The following is a 21,591-nucleotide window of genomic DNA, read 5'->3' as shown; positions in this document are numbered from 1 at the left end:
AAATCCCATAAAAGAGATAACCTTTCTTGAATCGCCTGAGCATTCCTGTCTTGTACCCAAATCCTCATTCTGTTCTCTTGACTTTTAGCTTTTAACCTGGCAGATGGTCATTGATTCATTGACTCTTTGGTTATATGCACACTCTTACATTTCCTTGATTGAGAAGCGAGCTCCTTTTCTGGCTACTGTTTTAGCCCTTGAGCTGATGAAATGATAGTGTAGCCTCAGAGTAGCAGCAGGTTGAACCTAACCTCCCATCCAAGAACATAGTTCTGTGGGTGGCTGCCCCTCATTGGTCCTGACCTGATGGGCAGGGTTTGCCTGGGTTTGGGAAGGCTTTTTGGAGGAAGTGACTCTCGAAAGAAAGGTAGGAATAAGCAGAAACACGGCAAAGTCCTCCTTGTTGCCTGGCTCCATCTTTGGGTGTAACAAAACCATATCTCATCTCTCTTCCAGTAAAGCTTCTCTCAACTAGTTGCCAAGAAAAAACTGATAGAAGTTGTAAGAAAGTAAGATGGTCCAACCTGCTAGGATTTAGGTCAAGTCCAACAAGGTGATAACAAAGGTGGATGTGATGTTTCCTGTTTGGGAGGACCTCAACATTCAGTGGAGGGAATTTGATAAGTCACAGCCTTGTAGATCCATAATCCTGTGGCCTGTGATAGCTGCTGTAATAGAAACATTTACAAGATGCCTGGGGTCACAGTGGAGGGAAGGACTAAATCTCCACGGGACATCTCAGGATGGTGTCACAGAGGAGCCGATAAGAGTATTAGATTGGAAATTAGAAGGGTAAGAAAAAGTCTAGAGAAAATTCAGAGATGGAGAAAGGGGATGAATTCCAGGCAGAAGAAAGGGCCAGTGCAAAGGCACAGAGCTTGGAAGAGGCACATACTCTAGGACTGGAGAGACTCTGAGTGCTGACGGACTGTAAGGCCGGGAAGGGGAAGAAGACAGAAAGTAGGCTGTGATCACATTTTATAGGAACATGAGTGCTGTGCTTGGGATTTGGGGCTTTGGGCCATTGGTGCAAAATGGTGACCTGCTAAGCCTCAAAGCCAGCGTGGGTATTACGTATCCCTGGTGCTCTCTCTGTTGTGTTCCTAGGGTAGGGCACGGGCAGGATCTGCCCTCCTACCACCTGGGGACTTGTGTCAAGATGTGTAGCACTCTTTGTTTAACGAATGGATGAATCTACCAATAGAACATTCAACACTGGGAAGAAAAAAATCAGTCTGTTTTTCTTTAGTTTATAGCTTGAAACTGCCTTGTATTGTTGTGGACTTGGATTTGTTTAAAATGTGTTTAATTTTCCTATTTTGGAAGGTTTTCAGTTCTTTTCTAACCTCTCTCTCTTCTTCCCACCCTCTCTCCTTCCCTCTTTGCTTCCCCCCCCTTCCTCCCTCCCTTCCTTCTTTCCTTTCCTACATTTCCCCTTCTTCTTTCCTTTATTTTATAAACTTTAGCCAAACATGAATTATGAACAGTTTCAATGCTTCCTAAGGACACATGATATGGTTTGAAAGCCATGGGCTTTGGCATCAGGCATAGCTGGTTTCACATCTTTGCTTTTGAGCTGTCATTTAATCTTCTTTTTTCTTTTTCTTTCTTTCTTTTTTTTTTTTTTTTGGTCTTTTTAGGGTCATAACCATGGCTAATGGAGGATCCCAGGCTAGGGTTTGAATTGGAGCTGTACCTGCTGGCCTACACCACAGCTACAGCAATGTGGGATCCACGCCTCATCTGTGACCTACACCACAGCTCACGGGAATGCTGGGTCCTTAACCCACTAAGCAAGGCCAGGGCTTGAACCTCATCCTCGTGGATGCTAGTCAGATTTATTTCAACTGAGCCATGACAGGAACTCCCATTTTGTCATTTCTAATCTTCACTTTCCTGATCTGTAACATGTGGATAATAATACTTTATTTTAGCCTTTGCTGGGAAAACCAAGACTTAGAAGTATTTAGTGAATACTAATTAAATTGATTAAATGATGAAGAAATGTTTTTAGACCAACATTTTAAAATAATGTGCCTTGGAAAGATATGTTTTCAGGATTAATTCTGCTCAGGGTATCCTGTATGTGGTAAAACATCAAGCTGAGGTGTTTATAGGAGAGTTCAATTAAATAAAATAAATGAAAAGAACCTGAAATAGTGCCTGGCATGTAGTCAGTCCTTATCAGATTCTAATTTTTATTACCCACCTAGCCATGGTTACAGAATAGCTTGCTTTTGGCCTCCTAAAAAAAATTTTTTTTTTTTTTGCCTTTTCTTGAGCCCCTCCCGTGGCATATAGAGGTTCCCAGGCTAGGGGTCTAAAAATTGTAAGCTAGGTGAATTACTTCTTAAAGATTTTTTTTCCTCCTAAAAAGTGCATTCTAAAAACTGGTCTTATTTAATCTCCAAGTCAACTAAATGCACATAACTATTTTTTGCATATAGATATTAAAGGATCATATCAAAAGAGATAATTAGGGAATAAGAACTGTATGTGATGGTCTGATGACTATTCTTCCCCCCCTCCACCTCCCATATGGGCAGAGTCTACTTCTTAGACCCTTTGATTTTGAACGTGGCCATCTGGCATGATTTGGCTAATGGAATGCTAGAAGATGGAACACAACAGAGACCTTCAGTGTGCTTGTGTGGTTGGGCTTGGCTTTTGGCTCTAGTAATCATGAGAAGAGCATGCCCCATGTGTATGAGAGACATGTCAGGGATGCCTGAGTCTTACATGTGGCCTGTAGTCAAGTCCAGCTCATTCACCGTATAAAGTAGATTTGCCTCAGCTGAACTGTGGATCCAGGAGCATGGGAGTATGTACTTATTGATGATAGCCACTTACCTTTGGGCTGGCTTGTTGCACAGCCTTATCGAGGAAATTGCTGACTAGTACACTTTTCATGCATCCTCTTATCTAGTGGCTAGAACCCTGTAACTCTGCATCCCAGGGGTCTCAGTCAACCCTATATCATGCCATGCCTGTTGCTTGACTTCTGTAGACAAAATTTTCTGTAGTTTCATATTGATCTGAATGGGTTGAGCTCTTCAGTTTTATAAATAGAAGGTTACCATAAGATCATTGCATTCAGTCTCATCACGTTGCAGATGAAGACATTGAAAGAAAAAGCCCTTTGGCTAAAATCTCATTTTTCTTAGAGGAACAGAGAAAGTATTCAGGCATCCTGACTTGCCCTTCTGGTGCATCTTTTCCTCTTGACAAAAATCTTTTAATTCCGTAAATTAAATGTCTCAAGATGCCGTGAACCTGCGTTAGCAGAGGAGAGAGAGTTGATAAGCAGCTGTGGGGGGAAGGTGAAGGCATGAGGGGGTGGTGCTGAGGAAAGTTGAAATCAACAGGTTGGTCAGGCATCTGCTGTGGCTAGAAACAAAGGCTCTTCTGAAGTGTGCAATCATTGGGCTTGTTTAAAGACTTTCTCTGGGAAGAAAGGGATGAAATTAAGCTGTGGAAATGTTGGCCAAGTCATGAAAAAACATTTTCCAAAAGAGCTGTTAATTTGACGGTGGAATGAGTCACAGCCCATGGGCAGGGCTGAAAATCCCATCAGCTGAATTACCCAAAACTTAACTGGACAATAAAAAAATGTATGGTCAAGGCAAACATCCCCACAGGATTAGGCCAAAGAGACGCGTGTCCCTGTTTGAACTTTTCCTTTGTAGTTTCAGGCCAAATCTACATGGAAAATTACCTGGTATCTCAAATCATGAGGATGGCAGAGCCAGATTATTTCAATACAGAAGACTTTCCTCCTTTCACTTGTCTTCAGGGTCAAATTCATTGAACGGAGACCAAACTCTCAATATTGTTATTGTGGCAGACCTGGCACTTACTACTTGAGAGTTGGAAAATAAGGTTTCTCTGTGAATTTAAACCTTGAACTTCCCAATTTATAGAAAAATATGGTCCTGTTTAATAACAGTGGTATCCCATTGGGGTTTGCTAACTAGAAGTACACAGCAGCATGATTTTAAAAATAGAAACCTGGTTTTCAAAGTATCCATCTTTAGGGAGTTCCTGTTGTGGCTCAGTGGGTTAAGAACCCAACTTGTATCCATGAGGATGCGGGTTCAATCTCCGGCCTCACTCAGTGGGCAAAGTATCTGGTATTGCCACAAGCTGCCATGTAGGTCACAGACGTGGCTTGGATAGGGTTGACCTGGCTGTAGTGCTGGCCCACAGCTGCAGCTCGGATTCATCCCCTGGCCTGGGAACTTCTGTATGCTATAGGTGCGCCCTAAAAAGAAAAAAAAAGAAAAGAAAAAAAGTGTCCATCTGTAGATGTTCAGTGGTCCTTCCATAATCCTTCCTAAAGTTTCTGCACCCATTTCCAGTGTGTGTGTGTGTGTGTGTGTGTGTGTGTGTGTGTGTGTGTGTGTGTGTGTGTTGTGGTAGGGCAGGGGAGGGCAGGGTGGGGGGGGAAGGTGGGGAGAGGATGGGGGGGCTCCATACCACCAAACAATTCTATGACACCAGTTGGGATTCAGTGGTAAATCACTAAGTGATCAGACTGAGTATGAATACTCTTGGTTTTCATTTATTATTCCTCTTCTTTTATTAAATTTTTAAAATTATAATTGATTTACAATGTTGTGCCAATTTCTGCTGTATAGCAAAGTGACTCAGTCACTCACTTATATTATCTCCCATCATGTTCTATCCCAAGAGATTGGATATATTTCCCTGAGCTGTACAGTAGGACCTCATTGCTGATCCATTCTAAATGTAAGAGTTTGTATCAACAAACCCCAAACTCCCTGTCCATCCCTCTTTCTCTGTCCCCTCCTTGGCAATCACTAGTCTGTTCTCCATGTCTGTGAGTCTGTTTCTGTTTTGTAGATAGATTCATTTGTGTCATATTTTAGATTCCACATAAAAGTGATATATGGTATTTGTCTTTCTTTTTCTGACTTACTTCACTTAGTGAGAATCTAGTAAGAGATTAGTCAGAATCTCTAGTTGTATCCATGTTTGCTGCAAGTGGCATTATTTCATTCTTTTTTATGGCTGAGTAGTATTCCATTGTATAGATGTACCAAATCTTCTTAATCCATTTATTTGTCAATGGACATTTAGGTTTGTTTTCTGTTTTTTTTTTTTTTAAAGTATAGTTAGTCTATAATGTTGTGTTAGTTTCATGTGTACAGTAAAGTGATTTAGTTATATATTTTCTTTTCAGAATCTTTTCCATTACAGATTATTATAAGATATTGACTATAGTTCTCTGTGCTATGCCGTAGGTCCTTGTTGCTTATCTGTTTTACATATATAGTGTGTATATGTTAATCCCAAACTCCTAATTTATCTTTCTCCCTCTCCTCCACCCCCTACTATCCCCTTTGGTAACCATAAATTTATTGTCTATGTCTGTGAGTCTATTTCTGTTTTATAAATAAATTCATTTCTGTCAGTTTTTTAGATTCTACATATAAGTGATATATGATATTTGTCTTTGTTTGACTTACTTTATACAGTATGACAATCTCTATATCCATCCATGTTGCTGCAAATGGCATTATTTTATTCTTTTTTTTTGCTGAGTAATATTCTATTGTGTGTGTATATATATATATCCCCAAAATGTATCCATTTATCCAGCCTTTCCAGGTACCATTCAACTTCTTTGGTTTCTTTAATGGAAGGCTCTGTGTTCTGCCTTTTCCTTCTTCTACTTTGCCCATCTTTCTCCTCAGGTTTGTATTCCTCTCCAAGGTGACTCTAACACATGATCACAAACTTGGTGATTCAAAACAACAGAAGTGTATTCCTTCTCTCACAATTCTAGAGACCAGAAATCTGAAGTCAAGGTCTGCACTGGTCCATATTCCCTCTGGAGGCCCTAGTCCATTCCCTGCCTCTCCCAGCTTCTGGCACTGTTGGTATTTCTTGGCTGATGGCTGCATTTCTCTGCATGTGTCTTCTCTTTTGCGTGTCTCTCTTATAAGGATCTTTGTCATTAGACAAGGGCCCACCTGGATAATCCAGGACAATCTGTTATGCACACTATTATATACTGAATGGATGGTCAATGGGGACTTGCTGTATAGTGCAGAGAACTCAACTCAATATCCTGTGATAACCTCATGGGAAGAGTATCTGAAAAAGAATGGATGTGTATATCTGTATAATCAAATCACTTTGTTTTAGAGCAGAAATCACTGCAACCTTGTAAATCAATTAAACATCAGTAAAACTTTTAAAAAAGTGAGAGGCATACTGTTCAGTATGCCTGAAAGCAAAGTTACAAAACAGTGAGAAAACTAACACATTATTCATTTTATATTAAATATCACTCACCTTATGTCTACATAAGGACAGGCTGTTCACTTCAGTATCAATCTTGCAGGTGATATTCTACACATATATTTTTGTTTATTTATTGAAAAACACCTGCTTATATGTTGTTCAGGGGTCAACAGTACAGGAAAGTTAAATAAGCAGATTCTAAATGTTCTCATCACAAGGAAAAAAAATCTTTCTTTTTTTATTTTTTAATTTTTTTTGCTTTTCCTTTTTATTGTATCAGTGTGAGATGATGGATGCTAACTAAACTTGTGGTAATCATTTCTCTGTATGTGCAGATCAAACCATTATTCCGTACACCCTAAACTTATAGAGCAATATATATATATTATTTTTATTATATAATAAATATAATATATATTATAATATATATATTATATTTCAATACAACTGGAAAAAAGAAAGGTTAAAAAAAACAAAAGAGGAATTCCCATTGTGGCTCAGTGGTAACGAACCTGACTAGTATCCATGAGGATGCGAGTTTGACCACTGGACTTGATCAGTGGGTTAAGGATCTGGTGTTGCTGTGAGCTGTGGCATAGGTTGCAGATGTGGCTCGGGTCTGATGTTGCTGTGGCTGTGGTGTAGGCTGGCAGCTGCAGCTTGAATTTGACCTGTAGTCTGGAAACTTCCATATGCCACAGGTGTGGCCCTAAAATGCAAAACAAACAAACAAACAAACAAACAAACAAAAGAGAGAGAGAGAGAGAGCGAAAGAAAAAAGAAAAGAAAAGAAGCAAATACATCAAGTCCCAATTAGTACATACAAAATTTAAGTATGTATACCTCTCAGAGTAGGATGGAAGAGGAAAGATTTTATGCTTTAAGTTTACAGTAGGGATATTTGAGATCCTTCAGTGACCTCTGTATGTGCTTTATGTCTCCTGCTCTCAACAACCTTTCCAGATTGGTATTATTATTACCCTTTTGTAGAGGTGGAAGCTGAGGCACAGGAAGTTAAGAACCTAACCAAGATCACATAGATACTGAGCAGTAGATCTGAGTTTCCTTAAGTATTTTTTTGGATTTCAAATATTTTATTTAGGGGCTACCTGCTAACATTTATGAGGTCGTTTTAGTTTTTAATTGTTCTTAAGAAAGGAAACTTGATGTTAGGATGAGTTATATAATTTTTATCTTTAAACAGTACTTTAGAGTTCAATTAAATTTTTTTCAACATATTGGATTAAAAAAATAGGCCTTTAATACCATGGGGACTGGCTTTCTGGGATGAAAGAGGGGACTTCTAAGGAGTAAACTCCAGAGAGAGTACCTGTTCATAAATTTGTGAAACTTCAAAAAAACTAGGAAGAAATGTAGGTAATTCTCTAATCTCCAGATGTGTAATACTTTTCTGACCATAGAACATGATAAGAATTACAAACATACAAGAAAACTAATTTGACCCTCTCAGGCTTTTTGAGATGGACCATATTCTATCTATGGAATATGTATTTCTCTAAATAAATCCATTTCATACCTAAAAAAAGAAAAGAAAAGAAAAGAAAACTAATTTCACAACATATTTAAAATTTCTACATGGAAATAAATTTAAATAAAAATAATGTAGTGGAAAATGATTTGCAAAAATTTTTATAAAGTTTTGAAATCCTTAATAAATAAATGTTAATTGTTTTTAACCACAAAAAAGAAATGATAATTATGTGATGTATAGAAGTGTAAGCTAATGCTATGGTGCTAAACATAATGTAATATTTATGTATTTATGTATTATTTATTTATTTATTTATTTATTTTTGTCTTTTCTAGGGCCACACCTGTGGCATGTGGAAGTTTCCAGGCTAGGGGTCTAGTCAGAGCTGTACTTGCTGGCCTACGCCACAGCCATAGCAATGAGGATCGAGCTGCATTTGTGACCTACACCACAGCTCAAGGTAATGCCTCATCCTTATCTCACTGAGCAGACTAGGGATTGAACCCACATCTCATGGTTCCTAGTCGGATTCATTAACCACTGAGCCATGACAGGAACTCCATCATAATGTGATATTTAAATGTGTTAAATGTCATCACATACAACTTAAACTTACACAATGTCAATCATATCTCAATTTAAAAACAGATTAGTGTGCTCTCTAATATGCTCCCTTCCACACTAACAGAGAATATACAAAAAGATAATTAAAAAACTCCCTCTGTATTAAATTCAAAAGGATGATAAACATAGAGGTGGGAAGAAAAAACTCATGGGAAGATCAGCAGTTTTGTTTTATTCATGTCTTCAACTGATTAGATAAGGCCCACCCATGTTAGGGAGGGCAGTCTGCTTTGCTCAGTTTACAAATTCAAATGTTAATCTCATCCAGTAACATCTTTATGGAGTTATGTTTAATTAATTGTCTGGGTGCTTGATAGCCCAGTTAAACTGACACATCAAATTAATCATTGCAGTTATGTAGAGTAACTGATGCTTCATTCTGTTGGTTAAAGCTCATTACTGGCAAGATTCAAAAATAATGGAAAGAGATTCCACTTCTTCCCGAGTTTGTGTGCTTTGCCACAGAGAGGCAATGATGTATCTGTGAAAAGTGAGTGACTGGATCTTATATCTACTGATTTATAGTCAAGAAGGTGGGACTCAGGAATTTGAGTTTTTACAGAGTTTCTTCAAAGATTATGATTCCAGTCACAGTTTAAGGACCCATATCCTGGGCAATGGGAAACAATATGCCTATTGGTTTTTGATTATTTTTTAACTCTGATTTTTTTTCCCTTTAAGATTTAGACCCTTGTGTCCAGTTGTATTGTTTCTATCTTTATTTTGATTTTGCACTTTTCTAATCCTATCTCAGTATTGTCATCTTGAAATGAGTATACCTTGGGACACAAAAGGATTGCACTTTCTCTTATTTTTCATTTTGTTATTTTATTTTTAACATTGAAAATGTGCTAAGGTATTCTATTTTTAATATGTACCTTTTAATTACAAAATAATTTTGCAAGAAGTTTGCAAAGGTAGTACAGAAAGTTCCCATATGCCCCACACCCATTTTTCTATTTCTCTAACAGGTCAGCATGGTACATTTGTCAAAACTGAGTAATTCACTATGGTACAATGCTACTCACTAACCTATAGATTTTATTTGGGGTTTACCAGTTCTCCCAGGGTGTCTTTTTCCATATTACGGAATCCAGGAAATCAACTTTATTTAGTCATCAAATCTGCTTAGTCTCCTTTGATTTATGACCATCTGTTGTTTCTCTTGTTCTTTATGCTCTTTATAGGTTTGAAGATTATTAGTCAAGTGTTTTGTAGAATGTTCCTCAGTTGGGATTTGTCCCATGGTTTTTTTTTTTTTTTTAATTCCATTATTAGATTAGGGTTTTGTGTTTGGGAGAAGAATTCTACAGAGAAAATGCCCTTCTAATCATGTCACGTCAGGGAAGACATGGGATCCACTGACCTACCATTGAGGATGTTAACCCTGACACTTGGTTAAGATGGTGTTCACCAGTTGTCCTCATTATAAAGTGATTGTTCTTCTCTATAATCCATTCTCTAGAAGTGAGTCATTGAGTCCAGTAACTCTCAAGGTTGGTGTGTGTGTGTGGGGAGCAGTGTTAAGCTCCACATCCCGGAGAGAGGATTATCAAAACATTTTACTGGGAATTCTGTAAGGAAGATTCCAAATATTACATTTGCTTCCCTAAATCCAGGAATTTTCAAATAGGGACAATGGATAAGACGGATTATCATAACAGCATTTCTCAGGACAAAATGAGGTCTACTTCCTCCAACTTAGCCATTATACATCTTCTTTATTTTGACTAGGTTTATAGTAAGGGTATCATCTTTAGGATCTGTCTAAACATCATATGCTGCCTTGATAAAGATTATTTCCTGAATTCTGAGGGTCACTAAGTCAGCTGCCTAAGCCAGACTTCGAAAAACCAAGTGAAAAAGACCATGCCATGAAAAATACAATTGCCAGCGTTTCCATGGAAACCGGAGTACAAAGGGGCTGTTTGCCTAGAGAGTTCTGTTTATTTTATTTTATTTTTTTAAACTATCAAGAATAACCCTTTGAGATGTGACATTCTGTTTTCACAAGCGCACTCAAGGTGTCAGACAGAGCCCAATTTTATATTCCTTGAAAATCGAGTGCGCTGCAGTGTTTGTCGGAGTTTTCAACATGTCACTTTCAACCAATTTTATGTACAAATGGGTTACAGTCCCATGAAAATATTCAGAAAAAGAGGAAACTGTTTCAAAAAAGAGCATTAAGTATTATTACATTGAAAGCTGTTCAGTGGGACACCTTCCCAACCAGCGTCCTGTCTTTCAGAGGGACAAAGAACCAGCACATTTGTGTAAAATGAGAGAATCCATCTCTACCAACTAGAGGTCTGAGGGCAGCTCAGTTAAATCGGCCATTCATCTCCCCTCTTCTAAAATCATGCTTGCTCTGGTGACGTGATCTTGGAGTCACCTTCAAAGGCATCCTTGGTCTTTTGCCCTCGGCGGGCACTTATTTTAATTCTCCCTTCAGTACGGCTCCAAGATGCACTTGCTTTTCCCAGGACCAGGTCTTCAGACCTGTGGAGAATTTATTACATGAGATTTATTGAGAAATGTTGGATTACAGGGTATTCCAGGAGTCATTTCCATCTTTAAAATAATATATTCATTTAGAGGGTCGAGGCCTTGCTTCTCAGATCTGTCATTTTAAAATATGCCCCTCTCGCCTCCATGCAGCTTTGATGCGTCCATGCCTGAGCAGCAGCTTTTTCGAGGTTGTGTCAAGACAAGAAGTGGGGATAATTTAGGGTGACGGGGCCAACTTTGAAACAGAGACCCAGTGTTCCTTGTGGCATCGGGAGCTTGGCAGAGAGCTTCTCAAGTTTTCGGGAGCTTGGCAGAGACCTTCTCAAGTTTTCCTCTCTGCTCCCAGGAAAATGAGGCTTTCCACCAACAGCATGGGGGGAAATCTTTGCCCAGAGCAGATCTCAGAGTCTCGAAATCTAGGGGTATCATGTGAATTTGGTGGAGTTTTGTTGACTCCCCCCATCTTTCTTCTTGACAGGCTCTTTTAGCATTGAAAATATTTTGTACCCATGTTTTCTGCACATACATATTTTAGACTTCAAAATGAAACATCCCTACTATTTTATCTTGCTGTTTTACTTATTGAGAACCTGAAGTGGCCAAAAGTCTTGGAGAAATGCTGGCTGCAGTGAAGGATCCATTCTTTCTTTCCTGTGCCTACTTCCCAGCCTACCTTCCACACACAGTGGACCCCCCAAAAATACATTCAAGTCCTAACTCCCAGTATCTGTGAATGTGACTTGATTTGGGAAAATGGTCTTTGCAGAGGTAGTGAATTCAAGGATCTCAAAATGAGATCATCCTGGATTCACTGAGTGAACCCTCAATCCTTTCTCTTATAAGGACATGTGTTTTATAAGAGACACATGTCCTTATAAGAGAAAGAAGAGGAGGAGGCACAGACACAGAAGAGATGCCAAAAGAAGACTCTTAGGAAGATGGAGATAGAGGTTGGAGTTATACTCCCATAAGCCAAGGAACATTGGAAGAGAGAAGGGGAAGAATTCTTCCTCAACACCTCCAGAAGGAACAAATTCTTCCAACATCCTGATTTTAGACTTCGGACCCCCAGAACTGTGAGAAAATACATTTCTGCTGTTTTTAGCCACCAAGTTGTGGTAATTTCTTATGGCTGCTCTAGGAACTTAATACACCTGTTTTCTCCCATTATTGTTCTCGCCATAGCTTCTTGGGAAACCAATTTCATGCATTGATTTTATTATTATTTTTTCTTTTTATGGCCACACCAGCAGCATATGGAAGTTTCTGGGCCAGGGATCAAATCAGTGCTACACCTGTGGGCCTGTGCCACAGCCATAGCAACACCAGATCTAAGCAGCATCTGTGATCTACACCACAGCATGTGGCAACACCAGATTCTTAACCCAGTGAGTGAGGCCAGGGATCAAACGCACATCCTCACAGAGAAAACATTGGGTTCTTAACCCACTGAGCCACAATGGGAACTCCTCATTCATTCATCTTATGTTTTTCATAGTCTAGATCCTGGAAATATAAAGACCAACAAGACAAGCCAGTGTCTTTGAGGAGTTTCTAACCCGGGAGTGGAGGGAGAGGGAGCTAAGTGTCTACCAGCCCTGAGTACCACCAGATGCTTACAGACCCCCAGGTTAATCTGTTCTCACATCTCTGTGCTTTGCCTATGGCAGGACTTCTCATCCTTGGCAGGAATGACATTTGGGACATTAGGTGCAGGGAAAACAGAGATGTAAAGACACATATACCTTCCGCAACACTTTTGGGACAGATACATCTTTGCTGTTGAGGCTGCTCTCTGTTTATAGCAGCATCCCTGGCCTCTATCCACTAGATGCCATTATCAAGCCCACCTCTACCCACTGTGACAATTACAAATGTATATAGACTTTGTAAAACGTATGTCCCCCTTGAGGGAGCAAGATTGACCCTCGTTGAGAAGCACTGGTGTGTATATTGGCATTTCTTTGTCTGGAATTCCGTTACCCTGGACCATCCATCTGGCAAGCTCTTGAAGTCTTTCTTGATTCTCAAGCCTGGGGTCTCCTCCTTCCTTCCTGTGGCACAAACCTTGGTTAAAGCAATTGTCTTATTTCTGCATTTTCCGTCTGCACTTCTGCCTTCCTCCAAAACTTGAAGTGTTGCTAGCAGATGTGTGTGTGTGTGTGTGTGTGTGTCTTTGTATCTCTGTTTTCCCTGCACCTAGAGTTTGTAGTGATAAGAAGAAAAGACCCACTGGGGTCAAATGTGAGCCCTCCAAAGGAGACGGATTGCAAGGCCTAGCAAACAGACACTTTATTACTAGCGAGGGCTTTATCCCCACAGTTCTGTATTGTCGCCCGGGGTGCTGGACTGGGACTGTGTGGACCACAAAGACTTCTTTTGTGTCCTTGGCCTGAGGTCAGCTCTTTGAGTAGCCTGGGCAGCCTCTGAGATCCCGTTTCGTGGGCCAGCTCCCCCACGAGCTTGTTCTGTGGCTCTGAGTTCCCTCGAGATGGTCCCAGAAGAAAAGATCTCATGCTCATCGATATTTAGGAAAACTTACCTACATCTTCCTCTCAGAAACTCACAGTGCACATTAGTATAAATTAGAGATTGAGATGAGACCTTTTTTTCGCATTATTTACATCACTCTTTCCTATACTTATAGGACCATGGAGCCCAAGACGTCTAAGAAATAGGTAGCATCATAAAATATATTTTAGGAAATAACTAATTTGTATCCTAATGCTTGTCTAAGGCACAGCTTCACGTTGACCTGTATTGTTTTTGTTTTGTTTTCTTTAGATTTAAATTGACATCTGTAAATCAGGATATTTCTCCTAAAGATTGGTTTGGGAGCTTCTTCAACTTTTCCTTTCCGATTTGGAATGAATTAGCTGGCACTGAATGGTGTCTGCTCAGTTTAAAAGGGAAAGGGCTCTCTAGTAAACCTCAGTCCACACCATTGCCTTTTAACTCCTTGATGGAAGCTGAGGGTCAGATGCTTTTTACTATGTGCTTATACTCTTGTGTTTGCCGTAAGCAGAGAAATATTGCTCTCTAAGAAATGGACACAAAGAGACATTAGGCTTGAAACACAGGCATCTTGATTCTCTTATACCTGGGAAGTATCCCCTTTTATACTAGGAATTGCACACCTTCCATGGAGAGAAGGGACAAGGGGAAGGAATTCCCAGGCAGATCTCATCAAGGGAAATAAAAGACCCCCTAACTTCCAAGGCTTAAAATTATGGATATTAGCATTCAGGATTCCCACCAGAAGTGGGCCACTCTTCTACTTCCTAATTTAAGAGACTCTGAAGAGAATCTCCACTAAATAGGAAGCCCCCCAGGAAGTGAGGAATCTTTGGGGTGGAAAGTTAGGGAGCTGGAAATGGGGAGGAGGCCTTCTTTCCTGCTGGACAGAATAGTGTGGACCCAAGTAGAAAGATTGGGAAGTCTAACATGCTTGTGGCAAAACCCATTAAGAAGTTGTTATGGCAGTTCTAGGGGGATAGAGAGGGGCTTGGCCGCAGACAGAAAGATGATGAACAAGGGACATTGAAACGTTCTCATGGACTCAGGCTCCCTGGATTCGAAGGATGTTTCAGATTCTGGTTCACACCTTCTGACAGCTAAAACTTGGAAGGTTTATTCACATTAAGTTGTAATGACAGATGACTCCCTTCAGGTGTACTTTTATTTTCTAGGCAGGAGAGGAGCACAAAGATTTGCCCCAAAGTAAAGACCTATAAGGATGGAGTGGTAGGCACCCCGGGGTGGCTGGGAGGCAACCTGTGGGGGAAGGGCTGCCCTAAATGCAGACTCACTTTTACACCTGTCTGAGCTCACCTGGCTGAGGGACAATGGTGATATGAATATAGTGCTCTTGGGCCAGCCAGGCATTTGGACTTGGATGTCAAAGACAATGACCCTGCATTCTTCCTAATTCAGCAGTCTTTGTGAAATTGTTCACTTTCCCCTGAAAGAGTTAAAGTGGCACCTCCTTGTGACACATGCAATTAAAACATCATTTAGACACTTGAAGAATAATCTGGCTCCAGATTTTAAAGGCCCTCAAATAAGATCCTGTGGACCCTTTAGGGAGCGAGATAACATTGTTATTGGTGTGAAAGGCGGGTGAGGGGCCACGGGGTCATGGTCTAACCCAGGAAAGATAAATCTTCCTGCGCTGAGCAGAGGCCCTACCATGCCCTTGTGATGTGGACTTTATATACAGAATCTGACTTGCGATTCATTAAGCTGTTCCCATTTTAGCCACCAGTGCCCAGGAAGGCAGATCTGTGCAATCTCATATTCCGAGGAGTACATGTAACAGCGCAGGGCAATGAAATTGACTAGCCTGACAGGAACACACAAACAACCAGGACGTAAGGCGGCCCCCAGCATCCCCCCGCCGTGTTTATTTAGGAGTGGAGGTCCATTAAGTGCTCTGCGATGGCCTTCTGATAACGCGCCCACCTTTGTGGGGCGGCCTGGGCTCGCTGTCTGCCCTTAAATGTGACAGATGACATTTTTGGATACATTTAAAGATGGGCTTGTCCACCACAGTGCACAGGACAGAAACCACACATTTTAAAGTTATAGCCTCTCTCGCTCATGCTTAGGAAGAAACAAGTGGTTCTTTTCAGGGCTTTCCGTTTCTGTGGAAAGTCTTTCCCCAGCGAGAAGATTGTAAAACCTAGCAATAGAGAAGGGGGATCCATTGCTGGAGGGAAAAACATTTCAGCAAATATTTATTGGTCACGTAAGGAAGATAACAATGAGATGCATGGACTTTATCAACAGTGTACATTTGGAGGGATGTGGAGGGGAGACAGAGACCCCAAATTCCTTACCATCTTGAACTTTGATTCTTAGAAGCCAAGTCACTAAACATTTGGAGCATAAATTGTGGCTTTTGTGGCCTCTACTAAGTCATATTTCTGTTAGCTCCCTGCCAGCCCCCCTACACTCTCCCACCTAAACTTTACCTCTCTCTTTCTGCTCCCCATCTCCCACCATGCTGGTGATGACTAGCTTTAATCTTTTCATTTCCATTGATTGATTGATTGATTGATTCACCAAAGATTAAGCCTGGCACTGCCCTGGTACAGGAAATATTGCTGTAAACACCTCAGAAAATTCCTTCTTTTTGTGGAGCTGACACTGTAGGGTAGGGCAAGGAGAAAAACAGATAATAAATCAATTTGTAATGATGATAATGTGCGATAAATGCTATGGAGAGAGCGACAGTGGTGGTGAAGAGGAGATCTGACGGAAGGTGAGTGGCACGGAAGGGAGCCCTGAGCTGAGATGGTACCAGGGAGGGGCACCCATGTGGTTTAGAAGCAAATGGTCCATGTGGAGAGGTGACAGATGTTGGATTGGTTGAGAAGCTCGAGGAGGCCTGGCAGGCAGGAAGGGTATGAGCCAAGGAGATGTATAGGAAATCTGGTCAAAGAACTAGGGAGGGTCCAGGGTCCTGGGGCTCTGTAGGTCAAGGGTCAGGAAATGGATTTGTAATAGGGGAAAACAAATCTGACTCCATATTGGATTTTTTCTTTCTTTTTTTTTTTTTAAATTTTTTTTGGTTGCCCCATGGCCTATGAAGTTCCTGGGCCAAGGATCAGATCCAAGCCACAGTTACAACTTATGCCACAGCTGCATCAACAACACTGGATCCTTTTAACACACTGGGCTGAAAATGAACCTGCATCCTGGCACTGTAGAGATGCCACCGATCCCTTCATGCTACAGTGGGAACTCCTTGGGTCTTTATCTTTTGCTTTAACCTTTGCCTTTTATTGTTTTTGCTACAAGGTAAGAATGTTGCCTGTAGCCTGAAATATATAGGATAGCCCATTCTCAAGGCCCTGACCTTAAATGATATAATGTTTTCCCATTCACGTAGAAACAAACATTTACAGAACAGAGAGTCATTTGTCTTGTTGGAGGTTTATAGGAACATCGTGACCTGTCCTCCAAAAACAGCTGCAAGAACAAAGTTTTCTGACACTGATGAATGTGCAACAACCAGCCACACCCAGTCCCCTTTTAGTATAAAAGAAGCCTGAATTCTAACTCTGGTAAGCTGGTTCTTTGGGACATTAGTCCATCACCTTCTCAGTCTGCTGGCTTTCTGAATAAAGTCACCGTTCCTTGCCCTAACAACTCCTGTATTGACATGCCGTGTGGCGAGCAGTATGAACTTGGACTCAGTAGCAGATTTAATTCAGTGAAGGGGGAGGATGCTAAGAGTGTGTATTTAATGGTGTCTTGTGACAGATGGCATTAAATCAGGGTTGTGTGGCTTATTGTTTTAGGACCAATTCAGATGTAGCCTGTGCTGTGAAATGTTTGAAGCACATTTCCCTCCTGGAGTTCTAGACTCACAGTGTGACTGCAGAGTAATGAAGGGACACAGTCTTGCTCCCCCACTGCCTTGCACTCCATCAGGGTAGGAATCATGCCCTGGCTGGCCCTGCTGCTTCACAGTGCTTTGCACACAGTGCCTAGTCAATAAATGTCTATTGCATTGACCTTCATTATAAGCTCCTGGAGGTTAATAACATTTGCCCAATTTATTTTGTAAAATTCCAAAGGGCCCTTAAGAAAAGTTCTTTGATGATGAATTGGGCTCTTGAAATAATGGGATTAATGGATCATCACCCAGATGGCTCCCACCAAGTTGGGAGCTAATTAAGGTGAACCCACCAAAAGGATTTATTCAAATTACTTCCCTTGGTCAATTAGTTTCCTGCAGATGACTTTACCATGTTTCTTACACAGTTTCAGCATTCAGGCAAAGAAATCAAGATTAAAAGCCCAGACGCCTGTTGCAGGTCCCAGAAAAAAAAAAGAGTCCATTTTTAACAGCTGCTCCCCCAACTTCGGAATTAAATGTATTGCATTCTTGGGAGTACAATTTCAGCTTCTTTACATTTATGATACAAATGGAACCATTCGCCGGCACTTCAGTCTATAAAGGCAAGACTCATTAGAAGGAGGAAATTTCCTTTATCATTAACAGGCCACACTCACATGATAAAAAACGTCTCCACTCTTCCCACCTCCTTCTCCAAAACTTGGATTCTCATTTCAAGCAGTTCCCACATAGGCTATTTATCTTCCACATTTCCCCAACTCTCAATGGCACCGTTATATCCTTTATTTGGAATCATAAAACTTCGAGAATAAAAAAGAAGCAAATTAATCCTCCCAGGGGAAAAAAGGAAGACGGATCCTGCCAGCTTTTAAATTGTAGGATTGAACTGGCCTCGAAACACAGTTTTCTTTTTCAACAACTTAGTCGGTGGGGGGGAAATGAATGGTTATGACAGAGAATCCCGAAATAAAATGCAGAATTATGCAAACACGTACAAAACTGACATCTTGAAGTAGAAGCTGTTGAAAGCCTTAGGAATAAACAATGCGGGCTGGAAGGGGAAAATTTTGAAGCTACGAATGGGTTACTCTGCTTTTATTATTCACAGTGGAAAAATCATCTCGATCCTGATGTGAAAACCACAATTTCCTTTATTTGTGGATCCTGCCAGATTAAAAAGCATTCAGGGAAGAAGTGCGGCTGGGAGAATTGAACGCTGTCCGAAGAGGCAAGTTCTCTGAGTCCAGAATCCTGCCGCGGAGGCCGGCTGGCTCCGTCCAATTGCATAAGTCACTTAACCTTCTGATGACTCTTTTCCCATCATCAGGCTGGAATTAAGGAGTTGGCCTTCCCTCTGGGGCCAGAGATCTGGACTTCCTAACTGCCAGTTGGATAACATGCTTTGCCATTGCAATTTGCGCTAAAGAGTCTCAAGGTTGTTGTGAAAACAAGCGATAAAAGTCAGTTAACAAGCCGGCTGCCACCAGAACAGCCAATGAGAACACCTAAAGCCACCTAAAGTGCATCTCCAGGCTTGGGGTTCTGGAAACAGATTCGGAGACTAGTCAGGCCTTTATTATTCTATTTTATTTTATTTTTATTACTTTTAAGATTGTGAGGTGGAGTCCCTGGATAATTGATGAATAATATTGTGTTCTCATAAAGTCAAAAGAAATTCCCTCAGTTGAGAAACAGTCTACAGGTGTGTGTAGGACCCTTTACAAGGATCTTAGAGATAATCTGGCCTAGCACTTTCGTTTTTGCAGAGCAGGAGTTTGGTCAAAGCAGAAAGTTTAAATGACCTACTTATGCTTGTGGAACCATAGATCTAGTAGTTGCTGCAGGAGTTTGAAATCTAACTTTAATGGTGGTTTAGTTAATCCAATCATTTTAAAAGGAAGGAATCCTTGAGGAAGGCTGACAACACTATACACATTTTTGCCTAAGAGTCAATTTGATAGTAGACAAGACAGACCCGGAGAATGTTGGGTAATGTCTTTAATTATTATTATTTTTAAAATTACTTAATGAATTTTATTACATTTATATGTGTACAACACTCATCACAACCAAATTTTATAGCATTTCCATCCCAACCCCTCAGTGCATCCCCCCACGTAATGTCTTTAATTATAAAAGAAGTCTTCTGAACCTAAACGGGAATCTTTTTAGAAAAAGGGCAGAAGCATAGCCATTGAAGGCAATGTTGAAAATGCAATATTTTAATTTTTTCTATGAATTCTTTTTTATTTTTTATTAAAGTATAGTTGATTTATAATGTTGAGCCAATTTCTGCTGTACAGCAAAGTGACCCAGGCATATGTATGTATGGCATCTTTTTCTCATAGTATCTTCCATCATGGTCTATCCCAAGAAACTGGATATAGTTGCCTGTGCTGTACAGTAGGACCTCATGAAAATGCTCTATTTTTAAAGTTGAGTTTAAAACCTTAAAACTTTCCTCCCTCCCTCTCTCCTTTTCTTTCTTCCTTCTATCATCCTTCTCTCTGTGTCTCTATCTCTCTCATCTTTGCAATTTTTTTTTTTTATTTGAAGAGAAGTCTTGGAGGAAAACTAGGTAAATCTAGGCTTTGGTGACTTGGGGTTGAAAGAAACATCCAGAAAGTGGAGGCAGGCTGATTTACATAGTAGAGAGGAAAAAGCTCCTGGTGATTTACTCTGACTTGCTAATTTTCAGAAGGAAATTAATAAAATTGATTCCAGCAAAAACTCTAAGTGGACAAATAGAAGAAAAACAAATTGAGAATTGTGAATATTTAGGGCATAGAGAAAGTTCTTAGAGAAATCTTTCCCTTAGGGAGAAATAAATATTTAGGAGAAATCACTAACTTTAAGGGTCGTTAAAGCAAAGATCACTCATAGGATGGAAGCAAGCCCTCCCACCAACTGTTAATTCCAATTCCTAGACTTGGTGGCAGTAACATGATTAGTTATTGTGGGTTCTGGAAGAAAGCAGGACCTTTGGCAATAAAGCTCTGGAAATATGTATTTTTAAGTACTATAAAAGATGTGGAAAGCAACTTTTCTTTTCATCCTGGGGACTAGAAATAATACACCTGCAAGGACAGATGAATGGCATAATGTTGGCACTCAATGGGGCATTAAACATTTTGCGCCACGTTTATGGGGTTTTCCTGTCATTAATTCTAGGTAAAATAAACTTTTAAAAAATGTTTTGTTGTGTTTTTGAATGACGTTTATTTTTCACCAACTTGCTTTTCTTTACCATTTCTTTTTTTTTGCCAGGTTTTCGTGTCTATTATGTTTTCTTGTGTCCGTCACACTCTTGGCTAATTTGCTAACTGGCCTCCCCCCGCTCTGCAATGGGGCCTCTCTTTTTCCTTCGCCTGCCCCCTTGGCATTCTTTCTTTCCGTTCTGGTGCACGTGTTCAGACCCATGTCAGGGTCGAATGTGGTTGGTTGTGCTGGCCACAGTTGCTGTGGTTTGCCTGTGGCGCCCTGGGATTGGCAGGGTCCTGGACAGACGTCCAGGAGTTGCAGAGATGGGGGCCACCTGGATCTCTCCATTACCGGGGTATCCATTCTGCAATTGACTGTGATGGCAAGGATTTGCATTTCTTCCCCTTTCCACCTGTGATCCTCCTCTTCATTTTGTCGGCCCCGTTTGAATAAAATTTTCCTTCCTATTAGCAGGACTCATTCCTTCTTTCTTACACCGGGTCAGATTTGCAGCTAAGGGAGAGAGGACGGCGTGTGGGGTGGTGCAATGCAGTGGGAGTTAGGAAACCTGGGTCTTTTGTCCCAGCCGCTGCTTCTGTATTGCCTGTGGGACGTTGGGCGACCACAAAACTCTGATGTTCAGTTTTCTGAGATGTTTGAATAAGACGAGAGTGTTGTCTTCTCCTGGGACCCATAATGTAGCTACATTCTCCCCTGGGGCTCCAGGCATGTCAGAGGGAGACTGCAAGAAAGGAGCTGAACACACTTGTTGTGATAAAATGGACCTGAGGGACTCAAAGGGGTAAAATTTGTTTTGAGGAACTAAGGCTGGCAGCTTACAAAGTGTGGTTCAAGGACAAGCCTACTGGGATTCCTTGGAGCTTTGTAAAAATTGATTAACTTACTTAATAAAGAATTATGGAAAAAAAAAGTGTTCCCTCCTGGTACACAGTGAGAACTCTCAGGCTGGATTAAAAGAACTCCCAAGTTGTCATTTAGACACACAAATCTAATGAGAAATGGGAGTCAAGAGCATTTAACTGGATGTATCCAATCTGGTGGAGAAGCTCTGCTGGCTTCAGATCATGGATAGCTCACTGGAGCTTATTAAACAGGGAAGTAAGTTAAG

At 40.7% G+C, this 21,591-nt stretch overlaps 1 protein-coding gene across 1 annotated transcript in view; it reads left to right on the top strand.

Moving 5' to 3' along the window:
• Window positions 1–20,455, top strand: part of RAB28 (RAB28, member RAS oncogene family) — a 254,459-nt gene extending 234,004 nt beyond the window's left edge. Inside the window, exon 8 of the transcript XR_002346347.1 lies at window positions 18,370–20,455. The gene's annotated coding sequence lies outside the window, so the exon portion shown is untranslated. The remainder of the gene's footprint in view (window positions 1–18,369) is intronic.

This window comes from Sus scrofa, chromosome 8 (genome assembly GCF_000003025.6).
Source record: "Sus scrofa isolate TJ Tabasco breed Duroc chromosome 8, Sscrofa11.1, whole genome shotgun sequence".
Lineage (NCBI taxonomy): Eukaryota > Metazoa > Chordata > Mammalia > Artiodactyla > Suidae > Sus > Sus scrofa.
This window is presented reverse-complemented; position numbering and strand designations above follow the sequence as displayed.